General features: G+C 45.4%; 1 protein-coding gene across 7 annotated transcripts in view; it reads left to right on the top strand.

The window, feature by feature from the left end:
* The window catches only part of RASSF7 (Ras association domain family member 7), a 146267-nt gene that overhangs the window by 62149 nt on the left and 64338 nt on the right, over window positions 1-19780 (top strand). Inside the window, exon 1 of one of the 7 annotated variants that reach the window (XM_045012675.1) lies at window positions 2496-2842. The exons of the other annotated variants lie outside the window; for them this stretch is intronic. The gene's annotated coding sequence lies outside the window, so the exon portion shown is untranslated. Of the gene's footprint in view, window positions 1-2495; window positions 2843-19780 lie in introns of those variants that run through there. 7 annotated transcript variants of the gene reach the window in all.

The following is a 19780-nucleotide window of genomic DNA, read 5'->3' as shown; positions in this document are numbered from 1 at the left end:
ACCAGAAGTAAAACATCAGAGAATATTTCTTGACTTTGAAATGCTAACCAAATAGATTTATAGTTACACTGCAGGATTGGGCCCTTGATACTAACACTGCATAGATTTAGCATCAGAGGAGAAGAGGGTGGCCTCATAATTGATTTCTGTACTCAACTATAATGCTTAGCTGCAAGTGGGTGCTGGGTTTTAGTTCCAAAACAACTGGTCTATAAAGCTAATTTTGAAGAGTGAAATAAATCTTCAGCACTTTCTAATGAACAACAGCATTGTATTCACGTTGCTCTTTGTGTATTGTTTTAACCGAGGACCTGGTGTGCTAGTTAACTTCTACTAGAAGGGGATTTGTTTTTTAAACTGAAATGTGGTGTGCTCAAAAAAGGTGCCAGCTTTACAGCCCTGGAAACCGAGGAAGTTTTAAGCGGTGTGGTTATAGCTGTGTCAGTCCCAGAATATTAGAGAGACAAGCCGGGTGAGGTAATATCTTTTATTGGACCAACTCCTGCTGGTCAGAGAGACACGCTTTTCAGCTTACACAGAGTTCTTCTTAAGCCTTCATGATGCAGTTGGTAGTGCAACAGCAAACGGCTTTGTCTGCGACAGGAAACTGGAATGGTCAGTTTGTACTTGGAAACCGTAAAGTGGCCCAGGTTTGCTGTGGTTCACAAACATAGTCTGAATTTCCAGTTTTGGAGTGAAACCCAGAAGTAGGGGAATGTGGGCTGGTTTGGGATTTCTTTATGGTTCCACATAGATCTTCTCAGCCCTTCCCCCGATCTGCTGGGGTGGGAGATGAGGTGGAACAAAGGCCCTACAATGAACAAATAACAACAGGAGGTAATTTAAGATACCTAGGATAAATAACATTTTCCATGCCAGGTGAGCATTTTTTCTATTAACTTTTTATTAAACTTTAAAATACACAGAAAACCAAACATAATAAATGGTATATAAACGCCTCATAATATATATCCATGTGCTATCTAATCTTAGCTATACATTAAACATTTCAGTACATATATAATATGAATGGTTAAAATCATAGAAGTATAGGATTGGAAGAGACCTTAAGAGGTCTAGACCTGCACTCATGGCAGGGCTAAGGATTATCTAGACCATCCCTGACAGGTGTTTGTCTAGCCTGCTCTTAAAAATCTCCAATGATGGACATTCCGCAACCTCCCTAAATTTATTCCAGGACAGGAAGTTTTTCCTAATGTTCAACCTAGACAGCCCATTGCTTCTTGTCCTATCCTCAGAGGTTAAGGAGAACAATTTTTCTCCATCCTCCATATAACGTGTTATGTACTTGAAAACTTTTATGATGTCCCCTCTCAGTCTTCTCTTCTCCACATTAAACAAACCAAATTTTTTCAATCTTCCCTCATGTTTTCTAGACCTTTAATCATTTTTGTTGCTCTCCTCTGGACTTTCTCCAATTTGCCCACATCTTTCCGGAAATGTGGCGCCCAGAACTGGACACACTACTCCAGCTGAGGCCTAATCTGGGACAACCAGAACTGCATTCAGTATTCAATATGTGGCTGTTCCATGGATTATTATAGTGGCATCATGATACACTGTCTTATTATATATCCCTTTTCTAATGATCCCTAACATTGTTAGGTTTTTGATTGCCACTGCACATATAGCAGAACTATCCACAGTGCCTTCAAGATCTTTTTCTTGGGTGGTAACAGTTGATTTAGACCCCCATGATTTTGTATGTATAGTTAGGCTTATGTTTTCCAATGTGCATTTATCAGCATTGAATTTCATCTGCCATTTTGTTGCTCAGCTACCCAGTTTTGTGAGACCCCTTTGTATCTCTTTGCAGTTTGCTTTGGACTTGACTATCTTGAGTAATTTTGCTTCATCTGAAAATTTTGCCACCTCAAGTAATTTTGTATCATCTGCAAATTTTACCATGGATGACAATGATAATGGTAGGAAAGAGATTTTTTTCAATGGAAAGCCACACGTTGACTTCAGTGGAATTCAGACCAGGCCCCCAAATCTGAGTGTAGAAAAGTAAGACGTTTGAAAAGTGCAGGAGGGGAACCTTAAAATCCCACGTGCCTCCATGGAGGCCTTCTTGAGTGAAGAGGCTAGGGAGTGTCTGCACTAGAGATGGGACCAAGCCACAGGATACGGAATAGGATCTGGATTTTAAACACCCCAGTGTTTGGATCTGTGGCTTTTTTGGGGGGGGAAGGGGCTTTTAAAGATGGGGCATCTGGCCAAATTGGATTGGGATGTGGGGTGGGAATTTGCCACCCCCGGCCCAAAGGGGGGGGGTGCTCAGCTGTGGGGCTGGCTGAGGAGCCTGTGCCAGCAGCATAAGCCTCTTGCCTGACGCGGATCTCGCAGCGTAGCTCTGCCCACACCTGCGAGCCCTGGCATGGGCGTGGGCGGGTCCGGGAAGGGGGCGGAGCCGGAGCCGGAGCCGGGCGCCGCGGACCGGGCCGCGCTGTGCAGAGACGGGCTGCAGGTTGCTGAGACCTTCGCAGCGAGGAGTTGCTGCTGCTGCTGCTGCCTGAGCTCCGGCGATCGCCGCTGAGCGGGGCTGACGCGCCTCCCAGTGCGGCGGGAGAGGGACGGGCCGCTGCCCCCCTCCGCCTCGGGGGCTGGGAGTCGCCTACAGAGGATCGGGCCCGAACTCCCCCCAACAAGTTGGCAAAGTGGAGCGCAGCCCCTGTGACCTTGCGCGGAGAGCAGCGCCAGCCTGAGCTGCGTGCGCGCGGGGAGGAGGCGCTGCTCCTGCCAGCTGGGTGAGCTGCTCTGCACAGAGGATTTGCTTTGCTGGTTCTGTCCCGGCTTATGGGAGACGAAATTCAGCCAGGTACGTGCAGTTGCTGCTCGGCGGTCGGTCGGTCGGTCATCCCGCTCGCCTCCCTTGCCCCTGGGCTCCCTGTTTTCTTGTACTGTCTCCCCCAGGGCGCAGCCCACACCCAGCATCCCTCCTTTGCCCCCGGCCTCTTAGTGCAATGACTGCCCCTCTGCTTTCTCCTGTGGCCCCCTGGCAACCTGCTCCATTATTTTCTCCTCCCCGGAGGAAACATCCTTTAGCTCTTTCTTTAAAATACTTGTGTATTTAAAAAAAAAATCCTTTGTGGGCTTTTAACCTGGCCTGCCTTCTTGTGTGTGGCTCATTCAGCTCCCCACATGCTACTGTTTGAGGTCTAAGTCCTCTTTCATCTCCTGGGCATTGACGGGCTGTTTTTAGATGGAAGTGCAGCCTGCTGTGAAATCAGATTATCTGGAGTTTCTGGTTTATTCTTAAGGCAGGGGAGAGAGGGACACGGCTTGGGGGTGGGGTGGTGGAGGAGGGTGGTAACATTTATTCTTCTATAAAGGACTAAAAAGTTCTCAGCCCAGCCTAGGAAGAGCTTTAAATACAACCAGTGTTGAAATTAAAGCCCAGGGTGGGAATTAAGACATCAACAACCACCACCCACCCACGTTTAATGCAGTGGATTGTCTATCTGAAGCAATTTGCATGTGGCATAATCAGCTGCAGCTCAGAGACCTGCATGCTACACCTTGTGTTTGGCTGACATGTATTTAACCTTTTACTTGCTGTGTAGCTAGCAGTGTGCCTCTCCCTCCCCCGCTGGAGTCACTCAGGGTTGATGCGTGAATAGAAGATTGTATGTTGGCAGACCTAACAAGTGAATAATTCTATTGTATGTGCCTGCTCTGTGCCCCAAGACAGCCCCCAATCTGTGTAATTGTCACTATCTCTGACATTTAGGAGATTTAGTGCCTCCCCAGAATGGGTACAGGTGGCACTGGTTGCTGCAGGTTTTGCACTTGTTGCACAGGTAATTGTATTTACCCTCCGTTGGGCAACAGGATTTTCAGTTGTCTCACAGCTAGCTGTTAAGTTAAAACCAATACCATTTTATGACATAACTTCTTCAAGCACTTCTTCTGTGCTTTAACTGGACCTGTTGTGGTTTATGCTGCACAACGGATCTCTGATCTCTTTTCTTTCCACTGCTATTTCACTCCAATGCCAGACAGAGCAGTAATAGCAGAAATATTGGGGAGAAGGTGAGACCAGTGGAGCCTGACTAATACAGGTACTGCAAAATCTGCAGTGAGAGGTGAAACGGCCCCCTGAAGCTGTATCCATTTACCTTCTTTATTACTCTTTCCATTAAGCCACACTACAGCATACCATTGTACCTGTTCTACAAGTCTGTCTTCCTTGTTGCTGCTATGGGGCTTGTCCTGATTCCCTTCTATCCAACTCCTTATTGTCCCAGGCAGTCCCCTGGGTTCTATTCCCAGTTCTGACACTGACTCGCTCTATGACCGTGGGCAAATCCTTTGACATATGTTGACAAATATAAAGTAAAACACATTGGAAGGACTAATCTGAATTACTTCTGCACCTTGTATTCCAAATTAATTGTAACCTCTCAGGAAAAGAACCAGGGTGGCATTAGGGACAGCTCGGTGAAAACCTCTGTTTAGTGTGCAGTTGCAGTTAACAAAAAAAAGAAAGTGGGGGGGGGGGAGAACAATGTTAGACTGCATAAGGAATGGGATAGAAAATAAAATTGCAAATATTATTTTAGTATAGAAACCAATGGTACTCCTTGCCCTGTAAATGTGCCACAAGATATCTCTGATGACAAGAGCTTTGACTTTTAAGTCACTTATATAAACATATATGAATGAGAACTTCCACAGTCCTACTTTCTTTGCCTCAGTCTGTCAAATGGGCATGCTACTGAGCTATTTCCCAGGGTGCTAGTTAGGGTCTAATTAACATTTTGTAAAGTGCTCTTGAGTTACCCAGATGAAAGGTGCTATAGAAATGTAAAAGCTTTGTTCATCATCCATCTGACTATGGGCTCTCCCCTATCTGCACCCATGATCACACTGCCTGATCTTAGCCTGAACAATATCATGAGTTTCAGTAGCTCTGTCCCTGTTTTGGAAAAGTTCATTTTTTGGTGTGGTTTATGATATAACTGAGGGTGTTTTTTAAAGCCTTTCCATTGCCAATTTAATGGGTATAACTTTATGCTTAAGATGAAGACCTGACATGTTAGGGGTCCAAAAGTGAGTATTAAAATGGTTGGTCTGCTAGGCGCTTATAAAAGCTGTGGGGGAGGAAGAATAGCCTTGTGGTTATAGCCCTAGATTGGCACTCAGCAGATCTGGGTTTATTTCTGGCTCTGCCACAGATGCCCTGTGTGACATTGAGCAAGACGCTCGATCTCTCTGTGCCTCAGATCCACCATATGTAAAATCAGAATAATAATGCTGCTTTTCTCCATTCTTTTTGTCTGGATGATCTATTTAGATTGTAAGTTCTTTGGGGCAGGGATGACCTTTTACTATGTGTTTGTACAGCAGGTAGAAAACTGGGGTTGATTGTTATTCAAACACAAAAACCCTAATCGTGGAAACAGTTAAGTCTGTGTTTAACTCTACTACCTTGAATAGTTCTGTAAAGCTAAGCACTTACGTGTTTGCAGGGTCCTAATAATAATCACCAATGTGGGTGGGTCCTAATAGAAATACTTTTGCTTTATGAAATTAATATCTTTATATGTTTCCTTCAGTCTTTCATCTTAAATGAATAAACTAAAACTGATCATAAATCTTTACTGGTAGAGAAGCAGGTGCAATATTCTGTGGTAGTGCACGGCAGCAACAATGCGGATGCACTAGGTGCTGTACAAACATTCAGGAAAACACTGTCCTCTCCAAAAAGCTTGTGTTATAATTTAATTTAGGAATGTGAAGTAGGTGAGTTAGTTTCTGTGTCCCTGCTGCATTGCACTTCTCTGAAAATAAGAAATAGGTGGCACCTGCTGGGATTGGCCTTGGGCATTTAAGAAATAAATTGGGAGCAGTCAGTCCCTCCAGAGAAATGGTCGGTATTCATTTTATTTGAAAATTCAAGTGGGCAGATTATAAATGCGCCAATGCCATTATTTTCTTCCTTTGCAGTGAAATAACCTCTTAGCGAGGCCAGCTTCATTGGTGTAACAAAGAAAAGGGGGAAAAAAAAACAAACGCTCCAAACCCTGAGAGCTCATGATTTGTTGGTCAGCTTCAGGCGCAGTAATGCAGCTCCCATAAAAATTGAAATCTTTTAATGACAGCTCAGGATAAAACAACTTGGCGAGCTGTGCAAACTGTCCTAGCCATGACCCTCCTGGCATCGGCAAGATTCTAAGCCCATTTACCATCTGCACAGCAGTGGCAAAAGCTACTCTGTGCTTGTCCTTGTGCTGTTTAATATTATGAGCCAGCTTAGGCTCCCCTCTCCTCCCCGCCCCCTCTGGTGCAGCTGGACTTGAATTGGAGCAGCGAAAGGCATGTGGGATGAATGAAAAATCATTTTAGGTTTGTCTGTGTCATCTTGAGTGATGATATTCTATTTTAAATGATAAATCCCTTAAACACCGCACATGAGTTCAAGCGAAAACACTGTATTTTTGTCTGTCTTGGAGGCTTTCGCTGGAGCACCAGAGCAGAGTCAGTTGTGATGTAGGAGGGTTCCAGCTGGGTGCTGGAATGAGATCTGTACAGCATCTCCATCTCTAAGGTAACAGAGATTAAAAATTCCCTGTTTGAACTGGATGCCAGGCTGGGCTGTTGTGGGAGCCACCCTGAGTTCAGCAGAGGGTGGGCTTGCTGGCTGGTGGAAGGCATGTTTGGCGGGGCAGGTGGATGGACTGAAGCTGGCATGGCCGGAGTAGCCCTAGAAAAAGGCTGGTGTTTTCTATATGATCCTTTTCCTGTTACTGCCTGTTCAAAGAAAGGTGTAAGCATTGAGGTTTCTCCAAATCTTTCAAGTACACGTTGTCTAGGAGGAGCTCTTGGGATCAGAGAAAGACTTGAGTGGGGGTGAAGTTTCATAGAAATTGGCCATTATCCGTGTTTGCATCATTACGATTCTTCTCTTCTGCAAAGTATGTTTACACTCATCATGTTTTTTCATCCTTAGTCCATAATGTGATGCAGCAGGAATAAACTTGCCTTTTAATTTTCATTGCCTTGTGACTATTGCTTATAGTTACAAAAAAAACGCGGTAGTTTTGTGAGGGAGGGAGCTGCCCTTTGATATGATACTGCTATAGGGACATAGAGGAGGCCACTTTAGCCTTGAGCACTTCATTGGAACATAGTAAGTGTGTTTGGCAGCATAAACAAACTCAGTTATCACCTGCTAGAAGTAACCACCAGTTTCCTTGCTTTGGTCAGTTTGGGGAGCAGGCGGAGCTGGTTTTAACTCTGGTTTGTTGTCTGTGCAGTAGTGTTAGAGACAGGGCAGTTCTACACTACAGAATTAAATCAGTATAACTACATCGCTTGGGGGGGTGAAAGATCCACACCCCAGAGTGACGAAGTTATACTGATCTAAGCGCTGGTATAGACAGCACTCTGTCAGCAGGAGAGCTGCTCCCGCCGACAGATTTACCACCTCTTGCAGAGGTGAATTAACTATACTGATGGGAGAGCTCTCTCCTGTTGGCATAGAGCATCTTCATTAAAGCACCATAGTGGTGCAGCTGTCAGGGGCGGCTCTAGGAATTGCGCCGCCCCAAGCAGGGCGGCACTCTGTGGGGGGCGCTCTGGCGGTTGCCGGTCCTGTGGCTCCGGTGGACCTCCTGCAGCCGTGCCTGCGGAGGGTCCGCTGGTCCCACGGCTCTGGTGGACCTCCCGCAGGCACGCCTGTGGATGCTCCACCGGAGCCGCGGGACCAGCGGACCATCCGCAGGCATGGCTGCAGGAGGTCCACCGGAGCCGTGGGACCAGCGGACCCTCCGCAGGCATGGCTGCGGGAGGTCCACTGGAGCTGCTTGCCGCCCTCCCACGGCACGCCGCCCCAAGCACGTGCTTGGCGCTCTGGGGTCTGGAGCCGGCCCTGGCAGCTGTGCAGATGAAATGTAGACCTACCTAGAGCATCTGATCCTCAAAGGCACTGAGAACTCAGTTTCCTTTAACTGCCATTTGAATTTTGGGTGCTGGCGCTTCCGAGAATCAAGCTTGTAGTGTGTTGTTTGGGGGGGGGGAGGTGATTGATAGTGTGTCCCGAAAGGGTGGGAAGGACTTCTCATAAATGAGTTTGCATGGATACAGTTGGTGAGGGAGAAGGACGTACTGAACGTTTTTGAAGGGTTCATGGAAGTGATCCAAAGAGGCATCTCTGACAAGATGTAACTTTCACCACTCCCTCTGATAACACAGCAGACTCCTAGCACAAATGCTACAGGATTCTGTGATGCCAGTAAGCTCTGGATAAGAGAACTTTGGTGGTCCTAGTGTGGCCACCTCTGAAGAAACTTGTTTGGCAGGCACTGTGCAGTCATAACTTGCAGTGGCTTGACAACTTTAGCTGTCAGCAGGGGAATACTGTGTTGTGCACACTTCCATTAATGTTTCTTCCTTGTTCCAGGAAAGTTCAAGTCCCTGTACTTAAAATCCTCAGTGGGGTACTGGGGATGTCCCCAAAGAAGGTTACACACAGTCACTTGTACAAGGAAAATGGGGGCTGGATGGATATTGTGTGTGCACGTGTGTTGAAAGCTTTATTGGAAGGGTATGGAGGGTAGAAGGTTCTCTCTTAAACCCACTTGCCCTGGTTATGTAGCAGTATGTCTCATCTCATTAATGAAAAGGCATGACTCCCCAGAGGGCAGGGGTGTGCAGGGCAATTTTGTAAGACAGGGTGGGAGGCCTCAGATTTTGCTTATTTGAAGACCTTGTGCCTGCTGGAATTCCAGGAATCCTTCACTGTGCTTTGCTGTGCTGCTCTCTCTGTCTCAGATATCATGGGCTCCTCTGGGATGTCTTTAAAATAACCCCTATCTTATCTCGGAGCATGATATCTTGTTGACCTTTCAGCTGCCCTTTTTTTTTTTTTTAAAGTGTAGGTTTTACAAAAAATCCTTTTTCCTCCCTTATTAACAAATGTATGTGAAACTAACCCTACTGACTAATTGGATACCCTGAGCCCATGCTTAATGTGGCCAAGAGAATTCAGGCTTCCTTGCCAACTGTAAATACACTTCAGTCCTGTCCTGTGCCTCCCTTGTAGGCCTCTGTGCATTAACCAGTCTTGGGCTGCAGTCTGTGGTCCGGGGTTTCTTGAACAGAGCATGATTGGCAGTCTGAACTGTAATGTGTCTTGTGCATGGGGAAGAGGAGTGAGTGGTTGTTCAGAACGGACACACAGTGTTCACGTATGTGCCGACTGAAGATTTTAATCCAGATCTCCAGGCAAATAGCAACCCACAGCTCCTCCTGACTCCTAAGAAATGTATCTGTTCCTAAATACCTGCAGATGGCTTGGGTAAACAATTTACAATATGAACAATCGCCTGCAGGACTTGCCCATTATGTCCAAATCTTCTGGCAATTGGCTCTGGCTACCTGGCACAATGGATCCAGCACAGTATTTGAGTGAATGATCTGAGGATGCAGTGTCTAGTGCTCTTTCGGTGGTTATGCTGTTCTGCCTCCTTTTGGTTTAGCGGATTGAGTTCATTTTTTAGCGTTAAGTTCCATTTGTCTGTTCTTGGTATTTTTATTCTGCAATGTTTTTCTGATTTTTCCCCATTGCCTCTGGGCTTGTCTACACTAGGAAGTTTTGCAACCTTAACTTATACCATCATAGTTAGTGGAAATCCTTCCCTAGTATAGATGCAGTTCTACCGGTATAAAAGTATTTACACAAAGATATCTTATACTGGTTCAGGAAGCAAAATAGGCTTTAATGATGTAAAACATCTGTTATGTACTGGTAGAACTGCAGGCACACTAGGGACTGTACCTGTATAATTATCTTTTGGGTACTTTTTTTTTTCTCCAAGCATGCAACTTTGTGAACCCTCCTATATCTGTTTTAAACTTGGCTTATATTGCTTGAACTTGCTTCTATAAATCACGAGGGCAAACTAAGCCAATACAAGTGTGTCCATGCACAAAGTTTGACGAAACCACTGCAAGCTTGTGTGTAGACAGGTTCACCTTACAGGTGCAGCTAAACCCTTTTAATAGTGTCTGCACAAGGGTCTCTACTTGTTCCCTGAAACTTGTGTGTGCAGATCAGCCCTACAGGGACCTGTTGGCCCTGGTTCCAAAGGTTCTTGAGAGTAGTTAGTTCCACAATGGGTGACTGTAACAGGCTGACAGTGTTTGCTTGAAACACCCCACCCTCTTAGCAGATATTGATTGTGCTGGGTTCTGCTGATTCACTGAGGTAGGTGGCTCACTCCCCCATCTTAATAGAAGGGAGGTGGGAGTGGCTTTTTAAGGGAGAGGAAAAACTAACTCAAGATTCTTAAACAGCTAGTGGTTTTTGGGTGCCTCAAATTTTAGGTTCCCCACTAAAAGGACCTGGATTTCAGAAAGTGCTGAGCTCCCTCCCTCTGAAAATTAGGTATCTTTCAAGTACCTCACACTAGGCACCCAAAATAACAAGATTTTCAAGAAGAGACTTAACCTTAAGGTGTGGGCTGAGCAGACCTGAGCTAGAAACCTGGGAGCAACCAAGCTTGGGGAGAAATCTGGAGCTGAGCTTTGTTTAAAGTAATTAACACTATGAGGTCAAACACTCAAGGTGATGGTGGTGGTGGTGGGGTGAGTGTTTGACCCTAGGCCAGGGGTCGGCAACCTTTCAGAAGTAGTGTGCTGAATCGTCATTTATTCACTCTAAGATTTCGCGTGCCAGTAATACATTTTAACATTTTTAGAAGGTCTGTTTCTATAAGTCTATAATATACAACTAAACTATTGTTGTATGTAAAGTAAATAAGGTTTTTAAAATGCTTAAGAAGCTTCATTTAAAATTAAACTAAAATGCAGTGCCCCCCGGACCGGTGGCCAGGACCCGGGCAGTGCGAGTGCCACTGAAAATGAGCTCAGGTGCTGCCTTCAGCACCCGTGCCACAGATTGCCTACCCCTGCCCTAGGCAGTGTGTGGACTTTTTTCTTTAGAACAAGTTGGGAAAGGCACCTGCTCATGGTGACGCAATAGCCTCTCACATTACTTAAAAGCAACAAAGAATCCTGTGGCACCTTATAGACTAACAGACGTTTTGCAGCATGAGCTTTCGTGGGTGAATACCCACTTCTTCAGATGCAAGTGGTGGAAATTTCCAGGGGCAGGTTATATATGCAAGCAAGAAGCAAGCTAGAGATAACGAGGTTAGATCAATCAGGGAGGATGGGGCCCTGTTCTAGCAGTTGAGGTGTGAAAACCAAGGGAGGAGAAACTGGTTCTGTAATTGGCAAGCCATTCACAGTCTTTGTTTAATCCTGAGCTGATGGTGTCAAATTTGCAGATGAACTGGAGCTCAGCAGTTTCTCTTTGAAGTCTGGTCCTGAAGTTTTTTTGCTGCAGGATGGCCACCTTAAGATCTGCTATTGTGTGGCCAGGGAGGTTGAAGTGTTCTCCTACAGGTTTTTGTATATTGCCATTCCTAATATCTGATTTGTGTCCATTTATCCTTTTCCTTAGAGACTGTCCAGTTTGGCCGATGTACATAGCAGAGGGGCACTGCTGGCATGAGATGGCATATATAACATTACATATATTACATTGGTGGACGTGCAGGTGGACTTGCACAAATACAGACAGACATCATCTTCCTTTCCAAATGCAAACGGATGGACATCATACCAAATGGACTAAAGGTAAAAAATCCACTGCTATCTACATACTACACGGACCACAGTGAGAGATTATGCCATACTCTATCAAAGAAACTGAGGAACCACCTGATCAGCCTCCTATACAGCAAACAGGAAAACATCAAAAAAGAGCTCTCCAACCTGGAGACTCTCATCAATAACCAAACTTCCATACAAACGGACTTCACTAAAATAAGACAGGAGATCTACATCACTCACTTCACCTCTCTACAAAGGAAAAAGGACTGTAAGCTGTCTAAACTCCTACCTGCCACATGGGGCCACAACCGTGGTACCCCTAACCCACCCAGCAATATCGTCAATCTATCCAACCACACACTCAGCCCAGAAGAAACGTCTGTCCTATCTCGGGGACTCTCTTTTTGCCCTGCCACCCCCACCAACATGATACAGTTCTGCGGCGATCTGGAAGCCTACTTTCGCCGTCTCCGACTCAAAGAATACTTTCAGGACAACACTGAACAGCGCACTGATACACAGTTACCCTCCCACCAACAGCACAAAAAGAAGAACTCCACATGGACTCCTCCTGAGGGTCGAAATGACAGTCTGGACCTATACATTGAATGCTTCCGCCGACGTGCACAGGCAGAAATTGTGGAAAAACAACATCGCTTGCCTCATAACCTAAGTCGTGCAGAACGCAATGCCATCCACAGCCTCAGAAACCATCCTGACATTATAATCAAAGAGGCTGATAAAGGAGGTGCTGTTGTCATCATGAACAGGTCTGACTACCAAAAGGAGGCCGCCAGACAACTCTCCAACACCAAATTCTACAGGCCACTTCCCTCAGATCCCACTGAGGAATACACTAAGGAACTGAACCATCTACTCAAGACACTCCCTACACTAACACCGGAACAAGTCAACATACCCTTAGAGCCCCGACCAGGGCTATTCTATCTACTGCCCAAAATCCACAAACCTGGAAATCCTGGACGCCCCATCATCTCGGGCATTGGAACTCTCACTGAAGGACTGTCTGGATATGTGGACTCTCTACTCAGACCCTATGCCACCAGCACGCCCAGCTATCTCCGTGACACCACTGATTTCCTGAGGAAACTACAATGCATTGGTGAACTTCCAGAAAACACCATCCTGGCCACCATGGATGTAGAGGCTCTCTACACCAACATCCCACACGCTGATGGAATACAAGCTGTCAGGAACAGTATCCCTGATGATGCCACAGCACAACTGGTTGCTGAGCTCTGTGCCTTTATCCTCAGACACAACTATTTCAAATTTGATGACAATATATATCTCCAGATCAGTGGCACCGCTATGGGCACCCGCATGGCCCCACAATATGCCAATATTTTTATGGCTGACCTGGAACAACGCTTCCTCAGCTCCTGTCCACTCACGCCCCTTCTCTACCTACGCTACATTGATGACATCTTCATCATCTGGACCCATGGGAAGGAGACTCTGGAAAAATTCCACCACGATTTCAACAGCTTCCACCCCACCATCAACCTCAGCCTGGACCAATCTACACGGGAGGTCCACTTCCTAGACACTACGGTGCAAATAATTGATGGTCACATTAACACCACCCTATACCGAAAACCTACCGACCGCTATGCCTACCTTCATGCCTCCAGCTTCCATCCCGGGCACACCACAAGATCCATTGTCTACAGCCAAGCACTGAGGTACAACCGCATCTGCTCTAACCCCACAGACAGAGACCAACACCTACAAAATCTCCACCAAGCATTCTCAAAACTACAGTACCCGCACGAGGAAATAAGGAGACAGATCAACAGAGCCAGACGTGTACCCAGAAGCCTCCTACTGCAAGACAAACCCAAGAAAGAAACCAACAGGACTCCACTGGCCATCACATACAGTCCCCAGCTCAAACCCCTCCAGCGCATCATCAGGGATCTACAACCCATCCTGGAGAATGATCCCACACTTTCACAGGCCTTGGGTGGCAGGCCAGTCCTCGCCCACAGACAACCTGCCAACCTGAAGCATATTCTCACCAGTAACTGCACACCGCACCATAGTAACTCTAGCTCAGGAACCAACCCATGCAACAAACCTCGATGCCAACTCTGCCCACATATCTACACCAGCAACACCATCACAGGACCTAACCAGATCAGCCACACCATCACTGGTTCATTCACCTGCACGTCCACCAATGTAATATATGCCATCTCATGCCAGCAGTGCCCCTCTGCTATGTACATCGGCCAAACTGGACAGTCTCTAAGGAAAAGGATAAATGGACACAAATCAGATATTAGGAATGGCAATATACAAAAACCTGTAGGAGAACACTTCAACCTCCCTGGCCACACAATAGCAGATCTTAAGGTGGCCATCCTGCAGCAAAAAAACTTCAGGACCAGACTTCAAAGAGAAACTGCTGAGCTCCAGTTCATCTGCAAATTTGACACCATCAGCTCAGGATTAAACAAAGACTGTGAATGGCTTGCCAATTACAGAACCAGTTTCTCCTCCCTTGGTTTTCACACCTCAACTGCTAGAACAGGGCCCCATCCTCCCTGATTGATCTAACCTCGTTATCTCTAGCTTGCTTCTTGCTTGCATATATAACCTGCCCCTGGAAATTTCCACCACTTGCATCTGAAGAAGTGGGTATTCACCCACGAAAGCTCATGCTGCAAAACGTCTGTTAGTCTATAAGGTGCCACAGGATTCTTTGTTGCTTTTACAGAACCAGACTAACACGGCTACCCCTCTGATACTTCACATTACTTAATGTTAGCTTAGCTAGGATGATGACAGTCACCTCACTGCCTAGTATTTGGCTCTGAACTTGGCTTCTTCATGCTACAACACTTGAGTCATGTGGTAATGATGTAAAAGTTCCAACCTGGTGACACGCTTCAGATACTTAAGTAGGCACAGCCTATGATAATTGGAGATAGACGAGCGATTCAGCTGAGTTTCCTTGAAATAACAATTGAACAGATCTGGCTAGGTAGGATGGTAGGCACACAGGGTATGCATGTTTGCTCTGTGGTGAGTCTTGCCTTCCTGAGAGCAACTATGCATTATATGCTGGGGAGTGTTTGTTTGTGTGTGTCTATTTTATAATGTTCATTCTGATTTAGTCACTGTTAGATCACTGAGAAATTGTGGGGAAAGGGGGGATGTTAGAGAAAGTAATCTTAAAGATCCATTTTCTTCATTCCGTATCTTACAGCTAGGTTAACTAAAAAAAAAAAAGGTACAGAAGAACATGGTTGGATCAGGGTAACTGGTGCAAGGTGGTGATGGTTAGGCGTGCCTGTAGTAGATTCCTTCTAGATCTATCCAACACAATACAGCAGCTCCTTTGAACAGTTCATTTTTAATGCAGGTTTGCTTAGGCTAGTTAAAGCAACAGCCGTCCAGAAATATTCTCTATCTTGTGTTGAGTGGAAGTTAAGTTAATGTGTCACCACGAGTTATATGCATGGAAAGAGTCTCTTCCCCCTGCTTCCTAATCCCAGCCTAGACCCATGGACTGGAAAGTTTTCCCAAATCCCGGCCTTGCAGTGTAGGCTTATATTTTACCAGTTTTGCCTTCTTCCTAAGACCAGTTGATGTTCTTACATTTGCTGTACAAAGTACTCCACGTGGTCCTCCGTAAAAAGGTGCTGAAGGAGTTAGATACTCATTGGGCCTCCTCAAGCAACCATTGACGTTACTGGGAATACTTCATTGGTCAAGCCCAGCGTATTTACCTGCCTTTGGCAATTCTGGGTTTCAGTCAAAGCTGTGTGGGCGGGTGTAGTAAAATCAATTTGCATGCTATTAAGGGGAGTATTGTCTCCACCTATTGAAGTGAAATGCTGGTGGGGAATCTGCTTCAGCTATGGAGATTTCTGCATAGCGCAGTCTGCTCTCTGCTCCACTGGCAATTTCCTGACTTGAATCTGTCTGACTGTTCTGCTACAGCACAGTAGTGGGAGGAGAAAAGTGTGGATCTTTACTCTGTTTATGCCTGTCTGGGTAGAGCAAATGCCTATAGGTGGGAGAACCAGACAAGCCTCCAGCTTGTACTTCTAGTTACCCAGAATCAGTATGTGAAGGAAGGTCTTCTAAGAACGCTTCCAGTGTTCTCATTAGTCTAATTATTACTATAGGGAATTGTTTCTACCAACAGCTCTCTGGGCATAGCAAGGGGCACAATGGGGAATGTTTTGTCTTTGCTTGTGGCTGTTTGTGTCACATTGACTATTTCAAGTGCGGAGCTGGATAAAACACATCTGCCATCTCAAAGAATACCCATTTAGTTCAGCTCCGTGGCATCTGCCATCACGTGTTGGTTTGTGTTCCAACCTGTTACGCCTAGAAATCCCAGCTAAGATGAGGGATCCATTGTGCTGGCACTGAGAAAACACTGAGGGCTTGGCTACACTTGAAAGTTGCAGCGCTGATGGAGGCTTTCCAGCGCTACAATTAGTAACTGTCCACACCTGCAAGGCACATCCAGCGCTGCAACTCCCTGGCTGCAGCGCTGGCTGAACACCTGGTCTGCTTGGGGTATAACGAGTGCAGCGCTGGTGATCCAGCGCTGCCTGTCAAGTGTGGCCACACACCAGCGCTGTTATTGGCCTCCAGGGTATTAGGAGATATCCCAGAATGCTTTTAACTAAATTACTCTCTTTGTTTTGTTGTGAACTCGGAGCTCCGCGGTGCTCCGGAGCACAGGGAGCTGCTTATCTAAAAAACAAACACAGCTCCTGTTTGCTGTGATCAATCTGTACCTGACTGTGAACAATCAAATGAGAAAACCCCTTGCCTGTCTCATTCACAGGGGTTGAGTGTTTTGCTTGATGAGGAACAGCGGGGGCAGAGGGGAGAACGGGAGTCCGTTGGATGCAGGCTGTTTGCAGTTAAGAGTTAAGATTAAGGGGTCGGGAACATTTTCTGATTTTTCAAGTCAGGAAGCTAACATACAGTGTTGGCTCCAAAAATCCCCTCTCCTCTCTCCCCCGCTCCCTGTAACATTACACACCACCCCACCCCCCACTTTTGAAAAGCACGTTGCTGCCACTTGAACGCTGGGATAGCTGCCCATAATGCACTGCTCCCAACAGCGCTGCAAATGCTGCAAATGTGGCCACACTGCAGCGCTGGTAGCTGTCAGTGTGGCCACACACCAGCGCTGTCCCTACACAGCTGCACGACCAGCGCTGTAACTCCCAGCGCTGCAACTTTCAAGTGTAGCCGAGCCCATAGTAAGAGTCCCTTCCGCAAAGAGACAAGACATAGGTAAGAGGGAGGCAAAGTGACTTGCCCAAGGTCACACAGCTGGTTAGTGGCAGAGCTGGGACCAGAACCCAGGTCTCCAGAGTTCCAGCCCCGTGTCTCTTACCCACTGGACTATGGTGCTCTACATTTGTACATGTTCATGTTGCATTTCATCCAGATTCTACAACAAGGATGGCTAAAGTTATCTGAAAGGCTTGGCTCCTTCCCCACTCTTAGATATATTCGTTTATGTGATAATTATTGCTATAATACTTATATTTGACTTTTTTATATAGTCATAGGGCTTTTGAGTGCCTTTGAGAGTTTGTTGCTTACAGTAATTAACTTAATGTTACATTGGTTTTTTTATTATTATTATTTCCAGGTTACTTTTTATTTTACCTATGGGTTCTTCCTTTGGGTTTGTATAAATCTAGATCAAGGCCTTTTTCTTGTGACCGGAAGCCAGATCGCTTGGTTTGACTGTTTGTTGTATCCACCCTTTGTCTCTTGTCTTGTAGTTAGGTTGTAACTTCTTGGACTGGGACACTCTGTGTTCCTGGTTGGCAGATGCACTACTGTACTATCCCTCATCAGGTCTTATCGACACTGGGATTTCAGCCACCTGTGTATCTGCCACAGTGGTAGATTCTACCTGCACTGATGGTTTGCCCCAGTGTAGCTACACCATGGCCAAAATTCCTGTGGAGGCATGGCCCCTGTATCTTTCCCCAGAACTGACGCTACTATTACCTGTTTGGTTTTGATCTAAGGGGGACAAAACTATATTATGAAACTGCTTTTAATTCTACTTGAAATCTAGTCTGTTTCAAGAAGAACGCCTGCCTCTGAGGCATCCTGACAATCTTGTGGATTTGAAAACACGTTTTCTTGTATTTTTTAGTGGCTTTTCTCTCCTTTATACTATGTGAAAGACCCGCACGAACAGGGGAAACGGTGAAATTGACCAGCTACAGTGTGCTGTCAAATGCACAAAGTAAGCTGAGAAATATTTTTTTCTCTAATCACTTCCCGTTACAGTAATTTTAGGTGTTTAAACACAACCTTAGTTTAAATATATAATTTTTATATTTCATATTTAAATTTTATATATATCCATTGACTTAAGTTGATGTCCCTTTTATTGAGTATTTAATAACCTAAAGAGAGAAACAGTTTTTAAAAAAAAAACTAAATCGGGGATAACATTTTCAAAGCTTCTGAGATTTAAGGTCCCAAATGCCTGTCACTTTTGAAAACAGGACTTGAGTTCCTAAGGCTTTGGCTACACTTACACTTCAAAGCGCTGCCGCGGCAGCGCTTTGAAGCGCTAAGTGTAGTCAAAGCGCCAGTGCTGGGAGAAAGCTCTCCCAGCGCTGTCCGTACTCCACCTCCCTGTGGGGAATAACGGACAGCGCTGGGAGCACGGCTCCCAGCGCTGGGGCTTTGACCACACTGGCGCTTTGCAGCGCCGCAATTTGCAGCGCTGGAGAGGGTGTGTTTTCACACCCTGCTGCAGCGCTGCAAATTTGTAAGTGTAGCCAAACCCTAAGTCATTTGCCTTTGAAAATGTTACTCTAGATTTCTGTATGCCTTCTAGTATGGTGTGCATTACCTGGGAACTTTGTAAGCTAGCATCTGATCTAGTCCTACAGGTGTTTTAATGGCTCAGTGCCGACTTATGCCAGATGAGGTTCTGGCCCTGAGAACTTAAAATGCAACACCTACATACTGAGTAGGACTGGTTTGTCCAGTTCTGGAGAAACAGGTCTGTGTACAGCTAAACTAGCATTCAGATGGGTCAGTCTTACAGCCATAAATGTGAGGATTCTCTGTTTTAGCAAAATAGATTGTAAGATAACAAATGCAACATTAAAAAGTGCAGATAAATCAGTGAAGCTGCAACACACACACACAATCTTTGTTGCTTCCATTCAACTTCAAAACACCACCTTGCTGTGAGACTGTGATTTGTATTCGCTGATTGAAAGCTCTTTCTTTTTGTACTGCAGCCCCTTTTTAACAGTTTATTTTTACGGGGCTGTTAACTGAAACTCAAATGCTGTTGTGGAGGGTGAGATAGCACCAGGCATTTTTGTGAAAGATAAGGGATTGAATTGCCTCACTGCAGATGCGGTGGGGTTTTAGCTGTTTAAAGAGCCCATTATGTACGTGTGTGTTCTGGTTAGGATTTATGCCACCTTCAGCTAATTAATCACATGTGAGATACTCTGAAAGCAGAGACTTCAAAAGTACCCAAGTGTCTTTTATCAAAGGTTTCAACCTGGATTAATCCTAGGTCTCTTGTTTACTTGATTGTGTGCATGGCAGAGGGGTAATTGCAACTCTTGGCAAATAGTCATTTTAAAGGCCTCTTTAATCCAAAAAGGTGTAAATAAATATTCATGAAGGTGTTTGTCTGCATATTTATTGATGAATTCAACAGAGTTTCTCATGAGACACAGATAGCAACCATTCAGTACCTGGCTGCTTTATAAAGAAATTAGAAAATTGTGAACTGTTGTGGAAATACCAAATAATAAAGATTGCACCAATTCTTGGGTAAAATACTCATTCCTCTGCTGCTGCCTTCAATCCAGTTAATACTTTATATGATTGTAGATTCCTGCTCATCTCGGTGACTTACGTTATCCCTGCTTGTGAAGGGAAGGGGAGAGAACAAGGAAATCAGTTACTTAAAAAAAAAAACCAAACACCTTATTTAGCTTGTAGTCCTTCTAGCTATCCTTGCTAGGTAGCAGAGAATTCTTTGGGCCCTTATTCCATCAAGGAGATCTGCTCCCTTGGTGGCAAGAGATGTGGTTTCCGAAATAGCTAATTAAGCCCCTCTTGGCTTTCTGTA

The sequence above is a fragment of the Mauremys mutica genome, chromosome 4 (genome assembly GCF_020497125.1).
Source record: "Mauremys mutica isolate MM-2020 ecotype Southern chromosome 4, ASM2049712v1, whole genome shotgun sequence".
Lineage (NCBI taxonomy): Eukaryota > Metazoa > Chordata > Testudines > Geoemydidae > Mauremys > Mauremys mutica.
This window is presented reverse-complemented; position numbering and strand designations above follow the sequence as displayed.